Here is an 11009-nt window from a genome sequence, read left to right on the forward strand (position 1 = left end):
TCCACGCCCTCTGGCAGGGCTAAGATTGGCGCCTCGCACAATCTCTGCCTCAACGTCTCAAACGCCGCCTGCTGCTCAGGCCCCCATCGGAAGACTACGACCTTCCTCGTTAGTCGCGTCAAGGGTACAACTATATTGGTGAAATCCTGGATGAATCTCCGATAGTACCCTGCTAACCTCAAAAAACTCTGAATCTCAGATGGAGACTAGGGAACCTCCCACCTCATCACGGCCTCTACCTTGGCCAGATCCACCGAAATCCCGTCCTGGTTGACAAGGTGCCCAAGAAACTGCACATCACGCAACCAGAACTCACACTTGGAGAACTTAGCATATAAGATCTCCCTCTTCTGGGTCTCCAACACCTCTCGCAGATGCCCCTCATGCTCCTCCTGCGTCTTGGATTAAACCAAGATGTCATCAATGAAAAGTATCACAGACCGGTCCAACACCGGTCAGCACACGCGGTTCATGAGATCCATGAACATGGCAGGAGCATTGGTGAGCCCAAACGGCATCACCACGAACTCATAATGGCCATAGCGTGTCCGAAACGCGGTCTTCTGCACATCCTCCTCTCTGACCCTCATCTGATGGTACCCTGAACGCAGATTAATCTTGGAGAACCAAGATGCTCCCTGTAGCTAGTCGAAGAGTTCATCAATCCTCGGGAGTATGTAACAGTTCTTCACCGTAACCTTATTCAGCTCCCGGTAATCTATACACATCCGGTGCGACCCGTCCTTCTTTTTCACAAACAAAATCGGGGCTCCCTAGGGAGAACTACTCGGTCTGATGAATCCCTTGTCTATCAGCTCCTACAGTTGTGTAGACAACTCCTGCATCTCGGGAGGAGCCAACCGATATGGTGCCTTGTCTATCGGAGCCGCACCAGGGACTAGGTCAATCATGAACTCCACCTGGCGCTCCGGAGGTATCCCAGGCAACTCCTCGGGAAATACATCTGCAAACTCTCGAACCACGGGCACATCGCCCACTCTCGCCTTACCCGGCTCCCGGGTGTCCATGACATAAGCGACATATCCTGCACAACCCTGCTGAAGGTAACGCCTCACCCTCACCGCCGAGCATAAGGCTGGCCCTCGTTGTGGTCTCTCACCCTAAATCACCAACTCTCCCCCACTTGGGGCTCTGACTCGCACTAGCTGTTGCGCACAGTCTATCACTGCCCCATTAGGGCTCAGCCAATCCATACCAATAATGACCTTGTTTCCCTGCAATGGAATGGGAACCAGGTTAACCAGATACCGCTCCTCAAACAATCTCAGTACACAATCCCGGAAGACCTCTGATGCTCGCACCGACCGGTCGTCCGCAATCTCAACCTCTAGAGGGCAATCCAACATGCCCGAGGACTCATGAAACTTCTTTCTAAGCGCAAGAGAAACAAATGATCGGGTAGCCCCCGAATCAAACAACACCTGAACTGGATACCGTTCACATGGAACGATCCTAAACAAGGCACATACATATAACATATCAAAATCACAACAACATAACATAAAAGCATACATAAGAAATTATACCCGTCACCACATTGGGTGTGGCGCGTGCCTCCTCTGTAGTCAGCTGAAAGGCCCGGCTCCTCACCACTGGAGCCTCCGACTTGCCCTACCGGTCATCTGTGATCCGCAGGGTTGCCGGGTGTAGTGACAAAGAACATGGTTTGGCATGTGGAATTAAAGCTTGCACAATTGAACATGGTGATTTAGGTGTTTAAGAGATATATTGAATGTATATGGTGTTACAAAAAGGATCTAGATCTAGACTACATAATTAACACACACTTACACACTCACTTCTACATCTCTCAAGCACACCTCTACAAGTGGACAAACCCACCTTATATAGAGGTGTTTACATGTCTCTCTCTCACTCTCTAACAAATGGGTCTAAAGGCTAAAGCACCACATGCAAGTGGGTTTTACAAAATTCAAACATTTACAAAGTCATGAATGAAGAACTTTGTACCCCAACATTCTCCCCCTCAAAGTTAGGAATGAATGACCCACTTCAAATCTTCCAAAATCAAGCTCTACGCGGTTCGAGCCTCAAAGGTGACACATGTCGAAACGAACTTCAATCTTCAATTCTTCCATGACTCTTTAATTTGGGCTCTAGGATGTGAGACCTTACAAACCGAGCAGCAACGAATGATTAAGAGTATTCCAAACTCCAAATAATCACCCAAAAGTTGCGCATAAAAACACACCCCAAAAATCTCCAATAAAACCAAACCCATTTCGAATATATCACTTCCGAACATCCAATTGCATCATCCCGTAGGCTTCAAAACTTCAGGATCACTTCGGTCATTAAATCCGCGTAATATGAAAAATTCAAGTTCGAATTTCCATATAAAACTTCTCCCCCTTTTTATAATCGAAATTTGATTATAAAACTCCAAAGGAAAAAAGAACGTGCTCTATTCGGAATTTTTCATGTCAAAACTCCCCCTTAACATGTGGCATGAACTTTGTGCTTCAATCCGGAAAATCCAAAAAATAATGAATTTTTATCTTCGTTCACGGATCGCCTTTGACAAATTTTCCCAAAAATGGGTAGAAATTGTCAATTCCAAAATTCTGCAGTGACCCGTTGCGCCCAAAACAGCAAAATATGCAAAACTCTCCCCCTTTTCCAAATCTGGGTAGAAAGTGTCAATTTGCACAAACTGCAGGGGCCTGAAATGCACTTTCTTCAATTTTCAGCAAAAAAATAGCCCTTTTTCGAATTTGGGTGCAAACTACCAAAAATTCGAAGTCTCAGGGACCATCTTTGTAAATTCTGCCCTTTTTGCTCAAACATACGAAGCCCATGCCCAAAATATTCGAAGCTTCCAAAAATTTTCGAATTTGGGTGAAAAATGTCAAACATACGAAACCTGTGTTAATTTTCGAAGTGACAAAAATTCGAAAGTTTGGGGGCTGAATTCGAAAATTCTACTTTTTGATCAAAATATTCGAAGACTTATCAAACATTCGAAGCTTGCTTTTTCCCTTTGTCAAACAGTCAAAACTTGAGGGACTATATTCGAAAATTTTGGTTCTTCAATTCATACGAAGACTTTTAGAAACATACAAAGCATACGTATGTTCAACCCTTCGTATGTTCAACCCAGTTCTTTGATTCCAAAAATTCTTCGTTTTTTTCATTCATCGTTGACCCTTCGCATTTTGCAATTAAGATCTCCAAAATCAAAATTTCGTTCTTACAGTCTTCGTTTCTTACTGTTCTTCACCAATTCATGGATCAAATAACCAAAACCAAGGCTTCGTTTTTAGAGTTAACAACACAAATCAAGCCGTCTACTCTCCAACCCTTCGAATGAAAATCACAAATCACAGTCTTCGTTCAAGAAACCCAGATACATTCTTCAAAATCGTTCTTACAGTTCTTCGATCCTTAGAGTTCTTGTTCGTCTTTTAACCCAAAAACTTCGTCCTTTGTATTTCAGTGATCAACCCAAATCATCAATCACCCTTCGCCTTTTAGTCCAAACCCACAATCATGGAAATATTGATTCCCAAATCACAGATCTTCGAAATATCATTCATCTCGAAAACTATCAAACATGAATTAGACCTTAAATCTGTTTGTAACGACCGAAAAATACAACCAATTTTTAATTTTTCAAAAACGTCTCGTTTCCATTAAATATTTACAAAAAGGTTTTCAATACAAAACATTTCACGTGTTCCCAGAATCACAATACTACGGAATCATGAGGAGCGGTACGATCACGCCTTCGCCTTGCCACAGTCTCCTGAAGAACCTGAAAAACATGAAACCACGACTGTAAGCCCGAAAGCTTAGTGAGATATCCCGAAAATACCAACCACAAATACCATACACGCATAACATGCCATAACATATCCGATCACAGAACAGCCATGCACTTCGGGTCTACTGTGTGACTGGTCCGCCGCACAGGGCTACAGTCCACCTGGTCCACCCTCTGAGTCTATCCACATACATCGAGTCTACAGTGTGATTGGTCCGCCCGGTCCCGGGCCTTCAATCCACCTGGTCCACTCTCTGAGTCTACAGTATAACTGGTCCGCCCGCACCGGGCCCTCAGTCTATCTGGTCCACTCTCCGAACCTTCGGCACGTCTGGTCCGCCCTTTCGGGGCCTACAGCCTATCCGGACCGCTCGCTGGGCCTTCGGGACAACCAGTCCGCCCTGGGTATCTTGGCCTACCGCACACAGCAGGACCCGCCTCAACCTAACTCCAGTCCAAACAACCATGTGCACATATACATACAATCGTATAGCAATTCACAGTCAACAAGCAGATCAAATAGATCACATAGCATATCATCCCCCTAACCAGGATACCGACCTAACAGGTCACTAGCATAGCATCACCTTATCTCTCAGGATACCGATCTCAAACAGGTCTCTATATACCATCCTAGCTCTCAGGATGCAAACATAACATGGCAACAACATAACAACAACTACCCGGATCTCAATCCGATAAGGGCCGGCCTTGGTGCCTTAGACCCTGTTGATATAGTGAGGATAACTCACCTTGCGAATGCCGATACTCTAAACTGAAGAAGCAGACTCTGGAACCACCAACTCACCGCAAATCCCGAACTACCCATCATAACAATAAAACATTAGGTCAAGCATACATCCACATATCGGACCAAGACCAAAATCCAAACCTCATACAAAGTCCAACATTGGCCCAATTTACCAAATTGGGCCCACTTCACCAAATGGGCCTAGAACCAAAGTCCATAATAATAATTGGGCCCAAGACACTCTGTCCATAAATTCCTAGACATGGCCCAACACCCAACTGTCCACTAGCGGCCCAAACTCAAAGCCCAAACATGAAGGTCCAACAGGAGGAGTACGCTGGGCGTACCCTCCTTGGTACGCGGCGCGTACAGCAACGACACGCAAGGGAAACGGGACACTGGCCCGCTACGCGGGGCGTACCACCATGTTACGCGGGGCGTAACTGCGAATTCTATTAAGTCCTTCTTACAGCTTAATGGCTTGAGCCCTTAAGCCCAAACTTTAGATCCATAGGCCAAATATGATTAGAAATCATAAAGTCTCAGACTTTATCACTTGGGACGTCCTTAAGCTCTTAATCCAAGGTCTTAATCCATTAAGACCCACATAACTCATACATGGAATAACTATAGCCCTTGGGACCTCATTTTTATCACTCAAGACCTCTCCAAAGGTCTGAAAGGACAGCTACACTTGACCAAATCGGACTATGCAACAAGTTGAGGACTTTTGGGACAAGATTGGGGCAAAGCTTCAAAATACATAGATCTATACAATATGAAGGTCAAGCAAGAAGCTTTATACCTCAAACAAGCTCCAAAGGATGGTATCTCTTCAGATCTACAAGCTCCAATCGTCCCTCTTCTTTCTTGACAACTTCCCTTTTCTCCTTCAAGCCTTTCTTTTGCCAACAAGAGCTTTCCAAGGTCAAACATACTCAAATATGGATGGAATACGAGATTAGGGTTTCTCTGAGGTTGAAGATGAGTGTAAGGAGGCTGAGGGGTGAACCATCTTATTCCTTATATAGTGGCTGACCCTAAAAATAGGGTTTGGGATTCCTGTGAGTACGCGGGGCGTACCTCCCTGGTACGCGGGGCGTACTCACCCGGCCAACGCGTATCACTCATGCACTTACGTTGGGCGTACCCAGCCACCTTTCAAAAACCAAAATCATGCATGCATGCCATGCATGCATGGGACCATCTCCTTCTCATTACACAAATGGCTATGAACAACGTCCAACTTCAAAACACCTCAACTCCTCTAATCTAAACCCGCTCCCAAATAACTTCACATTCATGCGAGGGCAACGAGAAGCCCAATACCACTGACACATAAAAACAGGGTGTTACAATTCTCCCCCACTTAAATTAGGCTTCGTCCTCGAAGCCTGCAGCAACTCTACTTCAAAATACTCTCACTACTCGCCACCTGGCCCTAACCGGACCAGGTTTCCCCAAGGAATAACCATCGAAACTCGAACTCATATGGCTAGAAAACCATGAACCATCGGATCCCCGATCCGAATCCCACTCTATCCATTCCATGCTGACGGAAAGACCCATTCTTCAATCTCCGAGCAATTCCTCTTGCAATCTCATACATATGCTGAACTAGCTCTAGCACCCTCAGGTTGGGAAAACCCGATACACTGATGATATCCTCCAACATCCTCCAGGATGAACCACTAATATATACTCAATACTCTGGTCAGAAATCACACCGAGAGACCGGGACTCTCTCCCTGCATCCCTTCCGAGCCTCTTGACTCTACACCCGCAGAATTCCTTCCGCAACCTCAGCAAACATCCCAAACCGGATGAGCTTCTATTCCACCGTCGCAATCACGCTGCTCAATAACCTTACTCGAATTACTCTGATCATAACCCTGCTTTGCCGCTTTCACTTCCGTGAACATGCACTCCCTCTCGGGTTACACACCTCTCTCACTTCCTTTTACAAGGAATCCACTTAGCCATCATGCCACTCAAACAAGTGCCAAGGTGCTCGCCCAATGCTACACCACCTTTTTAGCGTATCCGCTATCCATGCAACACACATACTCTAGCTCTCATAGCAGGGGCTCTCAAGCCCATGCACTATCTCAACTCATCAGATCACTACCCGGGGCCAGACCTTCTAAATCTCATATTCAACACAAATACAACAATTTCTACTTTCAATTCCCTGAATCAACAAATTTAAATCAAGTTTGACTTCTTCGATATTTGACTCTTCGAAATCGAAGTATCATAAACATGAAATTGAAGATTGCAATACTTAATTTCAGATCAAAAACGTGATTATTCCACTATTCTTCATCCTATTCAAGTGTTCTTGACTGTATTCATCCAAAAAAAATCCAATTTTCGATTTCATAGCTAAAACCTGATCATAATCGATTTGGTTATGGAACATATAAAATAAAATCGATTCACAAGTTCAATTTAACCTTCAAATCAAATCGATTATTCAGATTCATCAAACTGAGATTAGAACTCAAGAATCAACGATAAAGAAGATGCAGAAGCTGATAGTACAAGTAAGATAAGCGTGTGTACACAAGGTCACGAAGAACAATTGTATAATAAGATGGATTTAAAGATTTGTGGGCTCACAACACTATACAATCGGATTTAATGGCTAATGGGCTTAATATTGGATGAACAGTAACAGATTGAGAAACATGGATCAACTAAACTCATGAACTTCGAACATTAATGTGTATATCAAAATTGGACTCATTTTTTTTTAACAAGATATGGATCAAAATTGGACTATTACAAATTTAAAATCAAATCAACTAAACGAATATGAGATTGGATCGGGCTTGATCAAAGAAAAATTTATTGGATCATCAATGGGGTTTTTCAAAAAAAAATTTGATCCAACGAGTCAAAACGATCAAAATTCAAAAACGCAACGCACGATTTCAATGAAATTAAGAGAGATCATAGAGAGAGACTCACCAAAATTGATCAAATTGCGACAAAGTTGCCAAACCGAGAATCGTTCTTCATAAGTCACGTTGATCGTGAAAACCAAGCTCTGATACCAATTGTAGTGACAAAGAACATGGTTTGGCATGTGGAATTAAAGCTTGCACAATTGAACATGGTGATTTGGGTGTTTAAGAGATATATTGAATGTATATGGTGTTACAAAAAAGATCTAGATCTAGACTACATAGTTAACCCACACTTACACACTCACTTCTACATCTCTCAAGCACACCTCTACAAGTGGACAAACCCACCTTATATAGAGGTGTTTATATGGTGATTTGTGGCCCCTCTGGTTGTAGTGGAAACACAGCAACTCAGATGTATGAACAACCGGAGCAGAGGCAGTACAATCCCTGCTAAAGTGTCCCATTTTGCCGCACTTGTAGCAGCCCGACGATCCCAATCTACATGCTCCCTCGTGCAGCCTGCCGCATTTCCTGCAGCGGCCCAATCCTCCTTGGCCTTTCGGCCTACCATCTGATCCTTTGGGCTTCTTCCCCAAAGCCCCTGCCAACTGCCCCTCCTCACCCTTCCTCTTCCAGATATGCTCCAAATCAATCTCCCTCTCCCTTGCCCTGGCAATCATGGACTCCAGGGTAGGGCAAGCTGAAAAGCTAACATGCTCTCAGATGTCAGCCCGAAGCATGTCATGGTAGCGGGTCCTCCTCATATCCTCATCACCTGCATACTGGGGCACTAACAATGCCCTCTCCCGGAACTTGGCGGTGATCTCCGCCACAGTCTCCGTCGCCTGCCTCATATCTAAAAACTCCTTGGCCAGCTGCTGAAGCTCGACAGCCGGCGCAAACTCTGCCCTGAACCTGGTCACAAAGTCCACCCAGGTCATAGCCTCAACAGCCGAGGCTCCCAATGAGTCACCAACGGACTCCCACCAATCTCTAGCTTGGTCTCGTAAACACCATGCTGCATATCTCACCTTCGACCCCTCAGGACAGAAGCTAGTCAACTGCGCAGACTCAATCTCTGCAATCCATCGTCTGGCAGCAATGGGGTCCTTCGCCCCCATGGAAATCTGGTGCACCACTGTCCCTGAAGTCCTTAAAGGACAGTGTGCGGGATCCTGACTGGCCTGACGCCATATCACTCCTGAACGCCCTGAGGCGATCCTCCATCAGCTCGACTATCCTTTCCTTGATCGACCCGAAGATGATAGGGGTCGACTCAAGGATACCTCTAGTGATCTCTGACGCGATGAACTCGCGTAGGCTTTCATCAACTGGCTCGGACCCTGAACCCGAACCCGACCCCTCTTCTGAACTGCCAACTGCTGGCGTCGGACGTAGTACCACCATTCTGCAATACACCATAATAATTATCAGCGATACTAATACATTAGAGGGATCACATCTATCATGAGTTCCTTGGTTTTGCCTTAACCTTCCTTGACTCGAGTATGGATCCTCTGCTTTCAGTAGTACGCGCCCATACAAGTCCCTTCATCACTACTGCTCTCTGCTATTTTCATCCTAGGCTTGCCTAAGGAACTCCCGACCCTACCCTAATTAATCCTCAGCTGCCGAAGGTCTCTGTGTGATAGTGCTTAGCCATCACTTGAATACAATCACATGCACCGAGGCTCAGATAATCCTTCGAGTAAGGGACTCACCCCTACCACGGTTAGGACTCAAACAAGAGCTACGAAATAGAGTCAAACCCCTCACTCTGAGATTATCCGACCCTGATCATATGTGACCTAATGTATCCATTAGATAGCTAACCCCCATCACCCGAAGTCCCTCAAAGCACAAAGCAAGCGGCATTCAGACGAAGAAGGAACGATATCAACAATCACATCCTCAAAGCAGGAAACTATACTAGCATACAATGTTAAGCTCACACTATCATGCATAACCTATATAGGCTACCCTACTGCTGTCTACTCAATACTAGCATGCAATTTTCATAAGCAGGAACACATATAGCAGGCACATAAGGCATCATTCCTAGATCCTTAGTCCTATACTAGCATGTTGTTCTATTGAAATTGATAAACATAACATATCTCGTATGGGTACTTTGGGGAATACTTACTTGAGCTCGGCCGGTCGCGCACATCACACACTTCGTAATTTTCCCAAAACTCTTTAGTTTACCTTTTAGGAAAAAAATCATTTTCTTAGAAAATTCTTTTATTCCCTCTATTTGAGTCCAGACACTCCCGAGGGTGTGTCCGAATCCCTCAAACTAGGGCTCTGATACCAACTTGTAACATCCCAAAAATACAGGCCAAAAATTTCATTTTAAATTAAGTGGTTAACAAAACTTTAGTAGTAAAACATCATCCGAACATATCAATTAATAAAACATATCTCGTGTCTGAAAACCAAAGCATGAAAATAATCATAATGTCAGAGTATACTCCCAGAACATCTCATAATGCGGAAAAACCAATGTGTGTGTATGATGTGCCGCTACCGCGCCAGCTCTTTCCCCTTCACTGAAGAGGTACCTGAAAAATAAACTATAAACTATAAGCACAAAGCTTAGTGAGTTCCCCCATCTTACCACATACCATACAATCATATCACATACACACTGCCAGACATTTATGGGGTACCTGACCTACCCGGTACGGCCATTCTGGGGTGCCGACCTACCCGTACGGCCATTCTGGGGTTCCGACCTACCCGTGTCAAGCCATTCTAGGGTGCTGACCTACCCATGTCGAGCTATTCTGGGGTGCTGACTACCCTTCGGTCCTAACAACTGAACCTCGGGGACTATTTCACCCCCTACTACTACTATCACACATATCATAGCATAATCTATCGTCAGACATATCTGGGGTGTCCGACCTACCCTTCGGTCCTAACGACCGAATCTCGGGGACCTTTCCCCCTTCTACTACCTCTATCTCATATAACATATCATGCTAGCAGCTAAACATATCATAACATACTGTTAGGCATATCTGGGGTGCCTAACCTACCCTTTCGGTCCTAACAACCGAACTCTATCACTATCACATATCCTATCACGCTAGCATATAACATATAAGGTAGTAGCAACACAGATGAATATCACAAAGACAAACATCTAACATACGATCCCTACTGGTGGGTCGACATTGTGGTCGTAGACCCACCACTACTGGAAGGTAACTCACCTCGAAAAGTCAACTTGGACAACTCCTTGGTCAAAGTCAACTTCCAGTTAACTGGACTCGCCGAGTCCATCTCCCAACACTAACTCATCAAGTCCCTCTTCCCACTAACTGAGTCACCCTTAACTCACTACTTGGGATGATTAGACTGACTCGCGATCCGACTCGCCGAGTCCGAGAACAACTCGCCGAGTCCCACGAGCAGGTCTCCTACTCGCTTCCAAATCCTCACCAGAGCATGCATCTTGAGGATTTGGGTTTCTAGGACTATTGCTACACGTTAAATTGCTAATTCAATGTGCAGCTACGAAGGGTTAGAC

This window comes from Lactuca serriola, chromosome 8 (genome assembly GCF_051521515.1).
Source record: "Lactuca serriola cultivar US96UC23 chromosome 8, Lser_US96UC23_V15, whole genome shotgun sequence".
NCBI classification, from domain to species: Eukaryota; Viridiplantae; Streptophyta; class Magnoliopsida; order Asterales; family Asteraceae; genus Lactuca; species Lactuca serriola.